Raw genomic sequence first — 19,903 nt, 5'->3', positions numbered from 1 at the left:
TGTCTCTAGAGCTTGGGAACACTACAGTAGAATTGATATTCATATTATTCCTACTTTTAAAAACATATTATTTAAGATTATCTACCTTAAGTTTTCTGTAATATGCCAAAGTTTCTCTTGCTAACTGTATCCCAAATCCTGAGTTTCCAATAATCTACTATCTCCTCTCTTGTATCTCCAGTAGGTAATCCATTTTAATTTAGCAATGTCTCCTTCATTCAATGTTTATTGAACATTTACTGTCCACAAAACAGTGTTATTGTTCTCAGAGTGGAAAATATGAGTTCAAGTAACAAGAGTAAATATCTAATATTTAATTAACATTTATATATTACTTTTATATTTATAATTTTAAAAAAGAGTTTCCATGGACAGTGTGAGCAATTGTAGCATTTAAATGGCAATCAAAGATATTGGGAAATTTGTTGTTTTTGAATTTAAATTAGTTTTTTTATGGATTAGATCTATAACATGGGCAGTGTATGTATTTTCCATTTTGCTAAACTCTTTTTAAAATGAGAAAATGTTAATTAAATATTGTCATTCATTAAAATTTACAGGTCATGAAAGAGTGCCAAATATCTTATTTGTATAATGTTACAAGTTTATTAGGAATTTTTCTACTGCTGATTTGATTCATATGTAAATTGCCTCAAAGTAAAATTAACCTGTCACTCCTGTAATTATTAATTATGCAATTATTTTATAGGCAAGCAACAAAAAGTAAAAAGAATATTAGATATATAACATACCAGAAATCAATTATAATATTATTTACTATACAAGTAATTATGGTTTTGATTCCATATATTTTACTATAATACTATATTATCAAAATGTATAATTAAATTTATTAATCATCCATTACAGAGGAGATAGATGCATGGAACAGCTAAATTAAGGAAACCACAGATCATGGCAGTGTTAATTTCATAATATGGTAATAACCTCTAGTGTCAGTAGTATGGTCTCTGTCTTCCATGCAGCTCATTTATAGCTTTGTTTATGATTCACCATCTAATACAGGACATCTGCAACACAACAATTATTATTGGTTTAAAAAGAAGAATTTAAAGACTGCAAATATACTCCTTAAAGAATACTCCCTTCCTCTTTAAAGTATTCACTGTCTTTATAAATATAATCAGTTATGATAAGAAACGTTTTTGATGACCTCTAGCAGTCATGTCCTGAACATTAGCTGTGGCATGTATAACAGATATTTATTATTTTTTGGAAAGTATAAAACATTAATGTGCTAGTCTAAAAAAGTGTTCCCAACATGCAGCTAAAAGAACATGGATATTCACACAAACCTGGTTTCAACACAGGGATTTTTCATTTAATACCAACTGAATGTTACTTACTCTGAGCCTCAATTTTCACAAAAGGAATAATAACTTCAAAAAAATTTGTGAAAATTAAAGAAAAACATAGGGACTTAAAAATTAATAACCAGTATCACTCTTAATATATTAGGATAATGTAGATGACAAGTGTGCAAGTATTAAAATTTAGCTGAGACTATATTGACATTATTATGGGAATCTAAATGTTTATCTATAACAATTATATTCAACTTGTTTTTGTAATAAAATGTATGTGTGTATGTGTGTGCATGTGTGCATGTGTAGCATGATATAAACATAAGTATAATAAAGAACATAAATTTTAATTAACTCTGAAGTTGAAGGTACATTGTCTAAATTAGTTCACAAAAATAGATTCTGAATCTTTTTGAAGTATAAATATTTTCCTTAAAGTTAAATAAAACTGTTTCATTTCTCAATGCATTTATCATGTGTATATGCTCTCCAGTTTTGTTCTAATGCAATTCTCTCATATTAGAATTGTATTGCCTTTGTGCTAATCTGGAGATGAATAAGTCTCTTAAATTTAAAAGTTCATCTTTAACTCCTAATCTTACAAAACAAACTGAGGGTTTCGGGGTGGGGAGAGGGGCAGGGAGATGGTGGTGGGGTTATGGACATTGGGGAGGGTATGTGCTATGGTGAGTGCTGTGAAGTATGTAAACCTGGTGATTCACAGACCTGTACTCCTGGGACAAATAATACATTATATATTAATTAAACAAACAAACAAACAAACAAAACTTGCTCATGCAAAATAAATAAATAAATAAATAGATTTTTTAAAAACCTCATCTTTAAAGATTTATTGACAAAATTAATATGTGAAATTATACTTCAAATGATTTAGATTATAGAACTCTATATTTGTTGTTTATAAAGGTAATGCAATAAATATAATCTCAAACTTTCAAAGTATTATAGTGAATAATTTTGCCATAACCAAGGGTTTACTTAAACTTTAATTTCCTAAGATCAATTAATTGTGCATATACTATACAATTTTTAGACATTATTTGGCCCATAATTTTGATGATTTAATTTTCCTGAACTACCTGTGTGTTCAGTGTAACAAACAGAGTATGTGGACTGTAACCTAAAGAAAATAATTTATTTCCCTTATGTAGTCAATAAGTAATATAACAAAAGAGAAGTATAATATATTATACTTATAATTCTAAGTATAATATATTCCAGGATAATATTGCTTATTCTCAGATGAATATGGATACTTTCTTTTCCAGGATATTATGACATAGTTTTCTTTTTTGATTACTTACCCTGAAATAAGGCACTCTATAGCAACTGTAGCTCAGTGCATCTTCCTGAAATATGCTTGGTCTCCTTAGAAGAATTAAAAACATGCTGCTATCAAGAATACATTTTTCATTACATTCACTATTTAGTTTAAAGACTAGAGTCAAGGAGAGATGCATTACTCTACCTTTTATTTTCATATATCTGTAATTGGAAGAGACTCCATGCTTAAGGCAGTCATACAAGTTTAAATATAAATATATACAGTAAGTATAAACCTGGTCTAAAGAGATGAGTAGCTAAATTACAAATAAATAAAAAGTTTATTGGATTCAAGTCAATGACTTAATTAACACTGGCTGCAAGAAAAGTATTACATACTTAATTCAACAAATAATTTAGTGATGCCAACAGGTTAGATTTCATTATCAAACTAATCTCCTTGATACTTGAAACTGAGACTATACTGTTCCTCATTTTGAACTGCAAAATTATATTTAGCTGAATATATAGTATTAATTGTGAACATATGCATAACATTGTCTTTGTATTTTGCATTCTAATCAAGCAGTTAAATAGATTAAATATTTTCATCCATGAAAATCTAAGAATAATCACATAACCAAAATACGAGACTTTCTCTTACATAACTCTATTTTGAAATTTGCCTTACAATTAAAATCTAATTTATTTTAATACTAATAATTGTGTTTTATTTAGTCTAAACTTGTCTAGTGTGAAAATGAAGTAAGACATTATTATTTAGAGCTCAATTCTATAAATTTAAATATAAATATTCATAATTCCTGATAATAGTAGACATTAATTGCCAAATGATTTTTTTATAATGGCAACATTGAATAGTGTGAATAGACTCTGGGAGTAGCAGTTATGAAGATTAATACTTAGTCTAAATCTATCACTAAAAATTACTCTAGTTTATTTATAAAATAACGGCACTGAACAAAATAATGTTGAGTCTTCTCTGGTTCTAGATTTCTAAGATTCTGAAGTTGATTCATTCAAAGAACTGTAACAGATTATTTGTTATAAACATAAAATATGCAGACAAAGATTATCCTAAATAAATGATAGTTTATTCTAGATGCCATATCTGTCATTCATGGTGCTGATAATGGCTTGTCCATTAAGAGACAGTAAACATATTTTAATATAAAATTAGCTCCCTGCTTGCATTTATCTTTCCATTATTTCTTCTTAGATGCTTTTATATAGTACAAATTATAATGTGTACTTATAAATAATTAAATGTTTATCAAAATTTTCTGTGCCCATGTCTGTGGTGTAGAAGCATTTAATGTCAATTTTATAATATTAATTATGAACGAAGACACCAGATTGGCTACTAAACATTTATATGGCAATTATCTTGCATGAAAGGATATATTCTAATTAGTTAAAAATTTACTGTCAGAGGTTAATTGTGCTTATGTGTGAAATACAGAATCTAAAACATTATTTGAATAATGTGGTAGCTTGAAATGGTTGTAGCTATGTTAGACAGATACACTATTGAATATCTGAGATAGATAACTCCTTGCCATTATAATCATGTCTGTGTGTACCAGAGGTCTGAACTTTATTATAAACTTTTAGACAAATCTGTGCATAGCAAAGAATTGTCTAATAGAGTGTCCTGTAAAAACACAACAAGACAACAACACAAAACAAAAACCTTAAGATGAAAGGAATTGAAGCAAAGGGCTTGAAGTATTAGAAATAGGAATTGTTCATGTTAAGTCCGGAAATAGATACGTAAATCACATCATCCTCTAGCCAATTTTCATCAGATTCATACTGAGTCTTAAGATGAAAGGATTGACAGTATTTTTTTAATCATAAAATCTTGCAGGAAAAGTGAATGCATATTTATTAGCATTGGTTCCAGAAGTCTCGGTAACTTCAATGTATAATCATTGTCAAAATGTGTGTCCTTCACTCAAGCAGACTCACACACAGTTTCTATCCCCAGTGTGAAGCATTGACAGTTCATCTTGGAGTTGCAGGAACAAAGTTACCACTTTTAGTGGGCATAAATGGAAGCTGTAATCAATTTGATTGATGAAACATCTTTATGTATATTAATTTGTTTCTTTGTTTTTTTTAATAGCAGAAGCATTAGAAATTATCCTCAAGAAAGACTGATTAAAAAGAGTTAGATTCAAGGAAGGAAGTGTACCGATGGGTCAAAATGTGGGAGTCGATCCCTGAAATCCCTTTAAGGTAAAGCTCACTTTTATAGGGCATGGAAACAACACCAGAGATACTATTCTGTGACTGTAGTACTTTTAAGCCTGGGCTAATGTAAGTTGGGGGGTAAAGGGGTGAACAACTGGTTAAATATGACAGCAGGATAGCCCCAGACTAAATAGAAGTGATTTGGAAAGTTGAATTTTAAAAAAATAAAATAAAATAAAAAAGTTTACTTGGATAGCTAAGAAATTCAGGAAAAGTTTGTGTGTGTGTTTAATAATATATGGATATAATTTACTATATTTTAATAAGTATTTTCACATTTAGGTGTTGCTAAATCCTTTTGGGAATTTAAATCTATATTTCAGTAGATAAGAATATGATATGAAATTTTATTAGGTTTACATGGACATGTTTAACCACATTTTGAAATCTAATTACATACAATTTGCTTTATTAGGGTATTAGAATAAAAATACACCTTTATTGCCCCCTAATGCCCTGAAGTAAAATTTTCTTTGCAGAATAGACTATTTTCATGAAATAAGAACACATGGGTGTGTAGACAGGAATGGTAGATGCTTTATGTTTTCTCACACTAGGCCCCAAAATCAAAAACAGCAAAAAAGTACTTGTATATATCCTCATATGAAAGAGTATTATACCATAAAAGATAAAATATAAATAAATGTAATATTTCTATAAATTTTCTGATGAATGATTTGAAATATTAACAGATTAAGTCAAAGAATTCTTTGTTTTGTGGGGGTGGTTTGATTTCTTTTCTAAAAATCTCTAGGTAGAAAAATATTGTTAAGATTTTCCTTTACAGAAAAATAAATGTAGGGGTGCCTGGGTGGCTCAGTGGGTTAAGCCTCTGCCTTCAGCTCAGGTCATGAACCTGGAGTCCTGGAATCAAGCCCCGCATTGGGCTCTCTGCTCAGCAGGGAGCCTGTTTTCCCCTTCCTCTCTGCCTGCCTCTCTGTCTACTTGTGATCTCTCTCCCTTTGTCAAAATAAACAAATGAAATCTTAAAAAAAAAAAAAAAGAAAAGAAATGTAAGTTTGAGTTATGCACATTCTGACATGTTTCCTTATCTTAATAGTATAACTGAATGTCCTTCTTGGTTTGTTTAATTCCTTAATGATGTCTCCCAAGGAGGTTTTTAGCAATGATTAAGTGTAGAATTTTTAAGGCAAAACAGACCTCTATTAGCTTATTATACTTGCTTTATATTTTTTCTTTGCTTTTAACTCCTGTTAAGTACCTGATCATGTGTTTATTTTTATAAAAAAGCATTTTTAATAAAATAAAATATAAAAATTGCATGATGAGCAAGACCAGACCAAATTCATATTATCCAGTGTAGGTGAATATTGATAACATCTCACTAATGTAAATGATAAAACTTTCAGGAATAGGGTATTTTATCATTGATTTTAAGAAACTATGCATTGTTTTCTTTCCTGTATTATTTTATCCAGGCAATTAATGATTTTCATTTTTATCATTGTGTTTATATTTTATACTCCAAAAAGTTTAAAGTGGATATATTTTGAAATGACAAAGAAACATTAAATTATTTCCCAAAAGGACAATTTAAGTCAGATAACAAGTATATAAACATACATAAAGAAATTTGCAAACATTTGTACAAGTCTAAAAAATCTAGAGTTTACTCAGATAATATTAAATAGATTAGAGATGATCTTTTATGTGAAATTACTTGGAAAGTTTGTTTTGATTTGTTTGTTTTTTAAATGGTTTGCAGGCAAATTTAATTCTTGACATTTCTGGGAAGACCTGACTAAAGTCAAGTCTACATGACAATTTTATCTAACAATACGCACCTGCAAATCAATATTTTAATGGGTCAGTCAATAAATGAAAATCTAGAGACACTAGAAACTTTGGGGTTTATCTGGAATGCCAATACTACCTTTGATTTAGGATAGTATTGAACCTGTAGAAACCACTTCCCTATCTTTAACAGCTGAGGCTTTCATATAAAACTTAATGTTGCCTTAGATTCAAAACATTGGTTTGTGTGTGTGTGTGTGTGCGCACGCACACACATGCGTGTGCATACACATGCACAAATAGCAAATGTCCCTACCACATAATTCATTTCCTTGAGCTGAAATGTATATATATATTTTTAAATGGTATTCTTTCTAAATAGCAAAAACTCACATTGGGCATTCAAAAATCTAAAAATTCAGATGTTAACTCCACATCTGTTTTATCATTTCTCTTTGCCTTTGTGTTTGTGATATCTTGTACCAGGCTCACAGAGTCTGGTACAAGACAGATACACAAAATTAGACAACAGATTCCATACATAGTAATATAAATAATATAAAGTAATTCCATCAACGTAGTGACTGTATTTCAGCCATAAATCATATCAGAAAAAAAAATTACTAAGAATGCTTTTCTGTGCTTGTGGTGTATGTACTTCCCCTCCCCCGCAGGTGAAGGAAAAGATGCTGACAAATATGAGAGTTCTTATGTTGTTGAAATAGCTATGACCTTAAAATGTGAAATAAGATTAGTTTTAATAATATCTTGGGTTTATTAGAATTATTTAGTTTTACTTTTGCCAATCCTTTGAAAAGCTTCTCAGAGAATAGTGAAGGTATTCTTTTGCAGATCTAACATTTGGGCTCCCACTTGGAAAAGCCAGTAAAAGTTTTCATATCTTTTTTTTTTTTTTTTTAAGATTTTATTTATTTATTTGTCAGAGAGAGAGTGAGCACAGGCAAACAGAGTGGCAGGCAGAATGGTAGGCAGAGGCAGAGGGAGAAGCAGGCTCCCTGCTAAGCAAGGAGCCTGTTGTGGGACTCGATCCCAGGATACTGGAATCATGACCTGCGCCGAAGGCAGCCACTTAACTAACTAAGCCACCCAAGTGTCCCAAGTTTTCATATCTTTTTGAGCAGGTGATTGTGCAGCCTAAAAAATTAATCTGCTTAGAGCCCACATTTGAATAATCTTGCAGATGATCCAGACTAATCAAGAGTTGATATATAAAGCTGGAATGCTTACAGATTTTTTTAAAAAAACAAACTATAAAAGCCAAGGGAGCCTGATTTTCATATCGTCTGACAAACATTTTTTTTTTTTTTTCTGTGAGTGAGCTACATGGAATTTGAAGGTTACTTGGTGATAAATAATAATATGTAGACTGATATAGGGTTTAAATTAGTGGATATCAAATAAGAAACTGGAAACTTGCTAAGAAATCAGATTCTCCACCACTCCAGATGGGTCAGAATAAATTAGAAACAGAATTAGAAATGAATTCTGGATAGTTTCAGGGTTGGTTCTAAGAACCTGTGTCTTAATAAGCACTCCAGATTATTCTAAAACATGTTCAAGTTTAGAACCACAGATTTAGATAGTAAATGCCACCAGATCAATATTGGTCTAAGAATCCATCTTCAAAGTTGTGGTGTAAGTAATAAAGGGATTATGACTTTACCTGGCCTAGTTAGCATTTGATTGTCACTGTAGCTGTTTGTCTACTAGGCAAAGGTAACCTTTATGCTTTGTCATTGAATGTATTAAGAGATTCTTTTGATTTGCAGTCAATGTTTTATATTGTAACATCTATTTTATACTTTTAGGTGATTAAATATCTCTGGTTATATCTAGTAAGTCTTGATTTATAGATGACTCTCAGGCTAATTTATTTTTTTCTATGTCTAATGGCTTGTGAGCCCATCATTGGTAGGCAATTGTGGGCTGTTGAGAAACTGATGATCTCTAGTTAATGAACTCTCTGTTTTGCAAAATAAAATAATAATAATGTAAAATACCTTTTATAATTTTTAATCAAAAGAACCTTGACTATACCTAAGCATACAAAGGCACTCTATAATTATTACAGTCTTATACAGAAGATTTTTTTTTAAGATTCTGAGTAATTACAATTAGTAGCTTTGGCCTAGATACATTTTTAATATGGCCCCTGAAAAAAATGTGAGGATGCTTAGTCCCTGGGATGGATGAAGTCCAGCTCCTCAAAACCAACATAGATAAATATAAAAGAAACAAGCAATTTCAAAAGAATGCTTCATTCCCATGAAAGTACAGCTTTTTAGCTCCTCTTATATAGATATATATGTTGAATTTCACCTTGCAGGGTAATCATGCAACCCATCCCACTCTTCCATGAGTAACTAAATGCATTAACATTTTATATGTGATTATTCCATATTCATTTAAATATGAAAAAATGTTCTCCATAATTTTAATATTTGCATATATGATAATAAATTGTGCTTTTGTCCAAAATGCTTAAAAGTATTTTTCGGTGTTCTAATATTTCATAATTGAACCTATACTTAAAGAGGAGAAAGTTTGGAAAGTTTGCATTGTTCATGCGAGTTCAACATTTATCAAATTATTTTACTGATTTATCAAATTATTGGTATGTGAGTGAAAAAAACAAAGATGGTCTGATAGTCTAATTTTATAACCTTAACAGCATCTGTCTTCACAGTTTTTTATTTGGCATTGGTATTATGGTAATAATTTTGAAAAAAAATTACTACAAAGCTGTATTAAGAAAGCATAACATTATCAACTAGGTTTTGTGTAATTACAAAGACCAGTTACATTTTAACATTCAATGTAAGTTATTTTTTGAAATTATTTTCTTGATAAAATTTAATTGAACCTGCTAATCAGTTTAGATATAGCTGTTCTAAAATTCAAAACTCATTGCGTAGGTAATATGTGAGCCTGCAGATTTGGGTTTCTGTCTCTTAGAAAGATTTTATGTATTTTAAAAGGATGTTGAGGAAAGTAAAGGGTTTATTCTTGAGTGATAATAGAGGGTTTCCCCTTTGAAGAAAGGTAGATTGTACTTTGAGCCTATCCTTTGGGATGTTTGTTTGAAATGTTAATTAGAATAACTGGTTTAGCAAGGATTAGAACAAGAGCTAACCACCACTGACAGCAAGATATCTTCTCCTGGGAATCTTTCTATTTCCTATTTCGGTGATTGCTATGGTGTTTAGAGGGGATGAAGTTACTGCAGCCTCTCTAGGAAGAATGTCACAAAGATGACACCATTTCTGGATGTACCTTAATATTCATTGTTAAACCAGAAATATTTTCATTTTTAAAATTATTTATGTTTGGGAAAGTTAAAAAATTTAATAAATGAAAAAGTACATTACACAAATACCTCTTAATTTATGATGTGTTTGTGTATCATGCAATTTCTTCATCCAAGGAGTGCTGTTACTTCAGAGTATTTTTTCTGCAATGTATCTGATGTATCTGCAGACACAACACTTTCTTGATTGTTGAAATTCAAATGTGCAAACTCTAAAAGCAGTTCCAAATATTTAACTATTCATGGATTCATTTAAAAATTATTGAAACTTTAATATGGGCCATGCATTGAAAAGTACAGACATGCGCCCTGACCTTATGGAATTTATACTTTAGTGTAGACAAAGGTATAGTCGTAATATGGTGTGATGAGTGCTTGAATGGAACTAAGAAGAGAGATACTGTGTATGTATGTACCTAGAGGGGAAGTGTAGAAAAACAAGGAATTGATTATTAGAGCCAGGTTTTATGAAGTGAGCTGCTAAATGTGTTCCAATTTTATTCACTGGAATAGGGAAATAGAGGGGTAATTTAGGTGGAGATATAATTAAAACTATTGTGAAAATATTAAGCTTTAAGTGGCTTGTAGATATTTAGTAGGAGTAGGCAGTAAGCAGTAATATATAGAAGCTTGGAACTCAGAAAAACATAGTCTTTATATGTAAACTGGAAAATCAGCATCATTAAAATTATTTAAATACTGTGGAATAATTGAGCAACTCTGGGAAAGAAATCAGCTATGGAAATATATGGCCAATTAATATATTAGCACACCAAATATAGCAGTATATAGAAAAGAGAGAATCTTAAGAAAGTTTATAGATTTTTAAAAAAAGAAAGAAAGAAAGTATATAGATGGGGCAAGGATAGAAGGCTAAAATGAAACAGAGGTTTACTACCTTAATGGAGTAAGGCTTAGGCTGAGTGAATGAATGAATGAATGAATGACCTATATGAACTAATGGTTCACAACTGGCCTGACTGATTTGGCAATCATGTCTTGATTATTGACCAAGGGGACTCTACAAATACTCAGCCCAACTGTGCATGAAGTTAGAGCTGTGAGGTGGTGTTGGTTATTTAGATGACACTCTTGAGACTCTTGATGCTTGCCTGAATTCTTTTGCTTTCCCTGTTCTCCACCGATTGCCTTTAAATGAAAGCCTCATGTAAATATACATTGTGGAGCTTGGTATATCTTTTCAAATATCCAAATATCCAAACTGGGAAAAACCAGGTGCTTGAAATTTATTATCTTTATTTATTATTTATTTATTTATTTATTTATTTATTTATTTATTTCAGTTACTTCATGGCACATAAAAAGAGCTGCAATGACTTTTTCCAGGAATGATTATAAATCCAGGAATGTAGTTATAATCAGTCAGTGATCAGTGTCAGAATTTGATTGAGTTTGTGATTATCTATAATTTTCCTCCATAATGTAGGTTTTGCAGTAACCAATCAGTGGTACTTAGGTGTGGTAGGAATTATTATCCTTACAACATTCGAGTGTTTGATGGCAGTGCTAATCTCTGGCATATTCCAAGAAGTGAATAATTTAGTTTTGTTTACTGCCTTTGTAGGATGAAAAGAGTTTGTTGGGGTTTACACTGGGTCTTTTTACATTACCTCTCAATTCATGGACCAGGCAATCAGCATAGGTTATCTACTGGCTAGTTACTAATGACATTTATTCCATTCTGTATTCATTCTGGAACCGGAGAAGTGAATATCAGGGTTCCATAGCCCTACTAACCCACTGATCACTTGGGAAAAATTTAACATAAATCCTCACTCAGGTCAAAGTACTGTCATGTGGTTTTGCATCTCCAGGGTGTAGGGTCATTTCAAAGACAATATCCAATAATTCACATCACATTTGTAGATTATCCATGCCCTAGTACAGCATTACTCTGAAAAATGAAAATAGAAGTCTTTGGGAAGATGGAGAAAAGAGGCAGGTTATTACTTTGACCCATTACAGGGCACTTCTACAAAGTGAACCTAGAGGGAGACTGGTGCTGTGATCTTTACTGAACTATTGAGAGTATAGTGCAGATATCATGAGTAACATGTTCCATAATTTGTGTGTGCTTAATTAGCTGTTCTTCATGACCAGTCCTCCTGTGAACAGTAACAGAGTGGCCAAATTCATTATTCCCATTTCTCACGGGCATTCATTCTTTAGACCTTCTTCCCTAAAATAAGGCTGGAAGGTTGAGACATTTCAACATCAAAAAAATAGAGACAGCTCCCTAGTACAAGTATCAATTACCTTCCCTAATAAATCCCATAAACTAGTCCCTGATGAGTGAGTTAAAAATATTAAATTGATTATTTGTTGATGTCACCCATGTCAAAAGACTGAGACAATCAGGACTTCTATTCTGCTTGTCTTTGTCTGGCACCTTTACAATCCATGCCTATCTGTCTTTGCTTCCTTGACTTCTGGCCATAGAGATTGTAACACGTTCTGCAAGTAGGTCAGTAAGACATTCAGTATATAGACTATCTCCTCTGAAAATTCTCTTCTTGCTTCTGTATTTGGGATTTGCTGGGCACTAATTCTCAGTCTAAGTCTGGAGTCAATGAGAGATGGTAGTAGGGGTCATTCTCAGGACGAATAATCATCAGTTTGTAAGAAAAATGCTTGAGGCCCCATCACTGAAGCTTTAATGCAGGGGAGTCATATTTCTTTAGAAGGTTGAAGTTTGTACTCATACTTCTTATTTCAGTGAAATACCATATTTCTTCCTTGGCTTCTCCAGTTTCATAACTGCATCTCCTTCTTTTCTTTTCTTTCCTCTTCTTTCTTTCTTTCTTTCTTTCTTTCTTTCTTTCTTTCTTTCTTTCTTTCTTCTTTCTTTCTTTCTTTCTTCAACATTTCTGTATATTTCTCAGTGCTCATCAAGGTAAGTGTATTCTTGATCCCCTTTATCTATTTCACCTATCTCTCACCCACTTCCCCTCTGGCAGTTTCACTGTTGCCTATCCTTTTAATTTGACTCCTTACCTTAGATTTATCTGGACTTTAATAGTATTCTACTAATATAGATCCAATGGATCTGAAATTATCCCTCAAAAAAAATTCAGTCAATAAGTGTTATAAATTATATCTGGAATGTTGAATGTATTTTATTTGATAAGAACTCATTATCACCAATTTCATTATTAATATTTCAATATTTGAAGATGTTGAAAAACAAATCATGTTATTCATTGCCTACTCAAGAAGGATTTTTTTAAAGATTTTATTTATTTCTTTGACAGACAGAGATCACAAGTAGGCAGAGAAGCAGGCAGAGAGAAAGGAGGAAGCAGGCTCCCCGCTGAGCAGAGAACCTGATGTGGAGCTCAATTCCAGGACCCTGGGATCATGACCTGAGCCGAAGGCAAAGGCTTTAACCCACTGAGCCACCCAGGTGCTCCTCAAGAAAAATTTTTTGTTTTTTTTTAGAATACCTAATAATGCACATTCCTACTTAGAATTTTTAAAAAAATTTTTTTATTTATTTGACAGATAGAGAGAGAGCACAAGTAAGCAGAGTGGCAGGCAGAGGGAGAAAGAGAAGCAGGCTCTCTGCTGAGCAGGGATCCTGATGTGGGGGCTGGATCCCAGGACCCTGGAATTAAGGCCTGAGCCAAAGGTAGCCACTTAACCAACTAAGCCACCGAGGCGTCCCCTACTTAGAATTCTAAATGAAGAAATTGATCAGCTGATATAACTGCAGTCATTTGTCCGATCTATTTTATTTTCCATTATAAAATTTATTACTATTTCTTTAAAGATAATGCCCATGCTTTTTTTTTTTAAATTTATTTATTTTCAGCATGACAGTATTCATTGTTTTTGCACCATACCCAGCGCTCCATGCAATCCACCCTCTCTGATACCCACCACCTGGTTTCCCCAACCTCCCACCCCCCTGCCCCTTAAAACCCCTCAGATTGTTTTTCAGAGTCCATAGTCTCTCATGGTTCACCTCCCCTTCCAATTTCCCCCAACTCCCTTCTCCTCTCTAACTCCTCATGCTTTTTAAGCCACAAGAAATTTGAAAAGCAAAGTATGTCAATAATTATCTGCACATTCATGCAGTTCCAAAAGATGAATTAAAACTAAATGTGTATCTTTTTGACAATGCTTACCTTAGCAGAGGGAAGTCACAGTGGTGGGTGTTAAATTTTATAATTTTTAAGGAGTCAGCCTATTTATGGTGCTATTGATATCAGCTATTTTTGGTGTAAAACATTAACCCTATAAACATGTAATAAGATGATTATTTCATGTTTACTTAAGTAAAGTATAAAAAATACTGGTATAGCTTGGCAACCACAGAGAGAAAGAAAAAGAAAAATAGATTTATAAACTCTGCATTAGCTAGGTATCTAAAATCCTTTGAGTCTTACAAGAAAACTCCATGATTAGACATAGTAGAGTAGAACATATTTTTAAAGGTGAATAATTTTTATACATTAAAATACTCTTTTCTACTTTAATAAAATTAATTTATGAATATCAATATGATTATCCAGTAAGTATCTTGACTATTTTTGTTGCGGTTTCTTATCCATGCTAAGTAATTTTTATATAACATGTTTAACATTATAGTGGTAGCTCATTTTTCTCAGTTTCTGAAGTATGTTAAATTTATTCCTACATACCAAATTTATTCCTACAAAATGAAATATGGCCTTTATTAAGAATTTTAAATGTGGGATGCCTGGGGGTCTCAGTGGATTAAGCCTCTGCCTTTAGCTCAGGTCACGATCTCAGGGTCCTGGGATTGATCCCTGGATTGGGCTCTCTGCTCAGCAGGAAACCTGCTTTTTCTCTCTCTCTGTCTGCTCCTCTGCCTACTTGTGATCTCTCTCTCTGTGTCAAATGAATAAATAAAATCTTAAAAAAAACATTAAATGTGTGGGAAGGGCAAGATGGCAGAGAAGTAGGAGACCCTGTTTCAACCGGTCCCCTAGAGTGAGCTAATTATCTACAAGAACACTCTGAACACCCATGAAATCAGCCTGAGATATAGGATTATACACTTCTGGATCTGTATAGGGACAGAAGACACCAGTGAAGAGGTAAAGCATAGTGGGAATGATTGGACAGATATCAGAGATTAAACAGAAGGGGGAGGGAGCCACCAGAAGAGACCCATTGGAAAGCAATACCCCAATACGAGAGTGCCCTGTGATTGGGGACCAGCATTAACTTGGAGTCTGGTTAAAAGCACTCAAAAAGAACAAAAGATCTTAAGGGAAAACTGGTGGAGTCGGGTGGTTACTGGCATGGGCCCAAGACCTATGGACCCAGGAAAGCCCCTGTTGGCCACCACCTGTGACAACAGAGTGTGACTGAGCCCCTGGGTTTTTGTGGTTTGCATCATGGCTCGGCTAGGCACATTCCCACCCCTGGATGAGAGAGTCTGATGACTGTGCCAGCCTGTGCTCCCTAGTACTTTTGCTCACTGCACGACAGGGATCTTTCTGACACCCCACCAGCCCTGAGAAAGCTCTGTCCTGGAGCTAGCCAGCAATCTCTAGGAATGGTCGAGGGTCTGAAATCTCCCAGCTGGGGTGAACAGAACTTAATTGATCACCCGTGATAGCAACCTGAGGTCTGCAGTCCTGGCAAAGGCAGACACCAGAAGTGGGCTCCCTGGACCAATATCACTTGTGGTTTTGTCACAAGGGTGCAAAGACAGCAGGTGCTTTGGGCAATCCCTGAGATGGTGGCTGTGGATGTGCTCTGCCTGTGTGAGGTTGCACAGCTCAGCAGAGTTTGCTGAGGGGGAGTCTGTGTATTCTGGACCACCCAGAGGGAAGCATACTGAGGCTTCTTTCTGAGATGGAGGTCTGGGTGCAGTTTGCCTTCCTCTAAACCTCTGAAAAGCTGCAAAAACCCGCCAAACAACAACAACAACAACAAAAAGCTCCAGAGAACAAAAACCTGAAAAACCAGTTTCCAGAGAGCCCAGACCCTTGATAGGGAACAGGAGCACTCAACCCAAGCAAGACTACCTGAAAAAAAAAAAAAGAAGAAGAAGTAGTCCCCTCCCCACAGAAAGCCAGCCAACAGAATGAGAGGACAACCACCACAGGGTCCCTATAAAACTTTAAAATCCCAATATCAGGGGGAAAAAAGATATTGAGCTCCTGGTATTGCCCTAAAACCTATATATTTCAGAGATACAACTTTTATTTTTAATTCATTCTCACTAATGTTCTGTTTAAATTTTTAACCTACTTATAATAATGAGAGGTTTAATACAACATATTCCATGAAACCTTTTAACTTAAACTTTTTCATACATAAACCTGTGTTTTCCTTTTTCTTTTCTATTTTTCTAATATACATATAGATATAAGCTTCAAGGTGATCCTCTTTCCCTAATCAATACTACCCTTATATATAAACCAGTTTTAATCTTCCTTTATCTCTGGAAAGTTGAGTCCTTTAACAAAGATATCAGGATACACCCAAGAAGAATCAAAATAACCTTCCTCACTCACATGAGGAATTATAACTACCCTCCTATCTTTTTCTTCTGTCAGTGTTTCTGTGTATTTGTTTTTGTTCTGGTATTATATAAATCTTATACTTGGGGTTCATTTTTGGCTGGGTTCTTTTTTTTTTTTTCTTGTCATTTACTTTTATTGGTCTTTTTGTATGGCCATTTTTGTTTGTATACCTTATAAATCTTAGTATTGAGGCCCATTCTGGCTGGGTCTCTCGGCTGGGTCTCTCTCTTCTTTTTTTTTTTTTCACTCTCCTCTCTCTTTCTTCTCTTTTCTTTTTACTTTCTTTTTGGTGGTGACTTCTGATTGCTCAGAAGTGTTTAAGGATGCACCTTGCCCAGATTGTGATTGATATATTCAGCTACATATCCCCTCAACCACCTCTCAACAAAATGACTAGGAGGAGGAAGACCCAACAGGAAAAATTTAGAGACTGTGTCATCTTCATCAGAGCTATTGGATATGGACATAAACAATATGTTGGAAAGGGAATTCAGGGTAACAATTATCCAGGCAATGGCTAGGTTGGAGAAAACCATTAATAACAACATGGAATCAATTAGGGAGGAAGTGGAACCCACCTAGGAAGAAGTTAAAAATGCTATGATGCAATGAGATCCAATCTAATCTAAATTCTCTAACAGCTAGGGTAACTGAGGCAGAAGCTAGAATAAGTGATCTAGAGGACAAACTGATAGAGAAAAAAGATCAGGAGGAGGTCTGGAACAAACAGCTTAGAAGCCATGAAAATGGAATTAGGGAAATAAATGACGCCATGAAACATTCCAACATCAGAATTATTGGGATCCCTTTGGGGGGGGGAGGGGAGAAGGCTCGAAGATACAGTTGAAGAAATTCCCCATGAAAATTTTCCCAGTCTGAGCAATGAAACTAGTGTTTGCATCCTAGAGGCAGAAAGATTACCCCCAATCAATGAATTTAGAAAGACCTCAAGACACCTGATTGTGAAACTGATGAATCATAATTTTAGAGAAGAGCTCTTAAGAGCAGCTAGTGGAAAGAGATTCCTTACATACAGAGGAAGGTCCATCAGAATAACATCAGACCTGTCCACAGAAACCTGGCAAGCCTGGCAATAATAGGGATCTTAACATGCCACTTTCAGTAATAGACAGAAAGGGCAGGCAATACATATTCAGGGCACTAAATGAGAAGAACATGCAGCCAAGTATACTTTATCCAGCAAGGTGGACATTCAAAATGGATGGAGAGATAAAGAGCTTCCAAGACTGGCAAGGTTTAAAAGAGTATGTGACCACCAAGCTGGCACTGAAAGAAATATTAAGGCTGGTTCTATAAAAGAAGAAAGAACCCAAGAGTGTCATAGAACAGAAATTTACAGAGACAATCTATAGAAACAAGTAAATCACAAGCAACATGATGTCAATAAAAACGTATCTTTCAATAATCACTCTCAACATGAATGGCCTAAACTCTCCCATAAAATGACACAGGGTTATAGATTGGATAAAACAACAGTACCCATCCATATGTTGTCTACAAGAGACCCATCTGGAACTTAAGTATACATCCAGACTGAAAGTGAAGGGATGAAGAAGCATCTTTCATGTCGATGGACCTCAAAAGAAAGCTGGGGTAGTGATTCCCATATCAGATAAATTCTATTTTAAACTAAAGACTGTAGTCAGAGATACAGAAGGATACTACATCATTCTTAAAGGGTCTGTCCACCAAGAAGTTCTAACAATTGTAAATATTTATGCCACCCAAATGGGAGCAGCCAACCACATAGGACAACTATTAATAATAATAAAATAGTCATAATGATATGATTACATTAATAATAGGGGATCTTAACATTCCACTTTCAGTAATAGACAGATCATACAAGAGAAAATCAATAAAGAAACAAGAGCCTCGAATGACACATTGGACCAGATGAACCTCACAGATATATACAGAACATTCCACCCTAAAACAGAATACTCATTCTTCTTGAGTGCATATAGAACACTCTCCAGAATAGACCACATAGTGAGTCACAAATGAGGGCTCAACTGATACCAAGAGATTGATATTATTCTCTGCATATAGCACCAGAGTGCTTTGAAACTGGACCTCGACCACAAGAAAAAGTTTGGAAGGAATTCAAATACTTGGAAGCTAAAGACCACCTTGTTTAAGAATGTTTGGATCAACCAGGAGATCAGAGAACTTAAACAATTCATGGAAGCCAATGAGGATGAAGACACTTCGGTCCAAACCCTATGGGATATGGCAAAGGCAGTCCTAAGGGGCAAATACATAACCATCCAAATATCCCTCAAAAAAACTGAAAAATCCAGAATACACCAGCTCTCTTTAAACCTTAAAGAACTGGAGAATCAACAACAAATTAGAAGAGAAACAACCAAGATCAGAGCACAGATCAATGAGATAGAGACTAGAGATATAGTAGAACACATCAATGAAACTAGAAGCTGATTTTTTGAAAGAATCAATAATATTAGTAAACCACAGACCAAACTAATCCAAAAGAAAAGAGGGAGGACCCAAATTAATAAAATTATGACCGAAAAGGGAGAGATCATGACTAACACCAAGAAAATAGAAACAATCATCAGAAATTATTATCTACAGTTATATACCAATACGTTAAGCAATGTAGATGAAATGGATGCATTCTTAGAGACCTATAAACTTCCAAAACTGAATCTGGAAGAAACTGACAACCTGGGTAGACTAATATGTAGTAATGAGAGTGAAGCAGTGATCCAAAACCTCCCAAAATCAAGAGTCTAGTACCTCATGGATTCCTTGGAGAATTGTACCAAACATCCAAAGAAGAAATAATACCTATTCTCCTGAAACTGTTTCAAAAAATAAAAACAGAAGGAAAACTTCCAGACTCTTTTTATGAAGCTGGCATTACCCTGATCTCCAAACCAGGCATACACCCCACCAAAAAGGAGAATTTCATACCAATATCTCTGATGAATATGGATGCCAAGATTCACAACAAGATCCTAGCTAATAGGATCCAACACTACATTAAAAAGATTATCCACCATGACCAGTTGGATCTTGTCCATGGGATACATGGGTGGTTCAACATTCACAAATCAATCAACGTGATAGAACAAATCAATAAGAGAAGAGAGAAGATGCTCAAGGTCCTCTCAGTTGATGCAGAAAATGCTTTTGACAAGATACAAACATCCGTTCCTGATTAAAATGATTCAAAGTATAGGGATAGAGGGAACATTCCTCAACTTTATAAACTCTATTTTGTAAAACACACAGCGAATATAATCCTCAATGGGGAAAAGCTGAGAGCCTTCCCTTTGAGATCATGAACATGACAAGGATGCCCACTCTCGCCACTCTTGTTCAGCATAGTACTAGAAGTCCTAGCAACAGCAATTGACAAA

Source organism: Mustela nivalis (genome assembly GCF_964662115.1).
Source record: "Mustela nivalis genome assembly, chromosome: 1".
In the NCBI taxonomy this organism is placed as follows: domain Eukaryota; kingdom Metazoa; phylum Chordata; class Mammalia; order Carnivora; family Mustelidae; genus Mustela; species Mustela nivalis.
Note: the sequence above shows the minus strand (reverse complement) of the source record.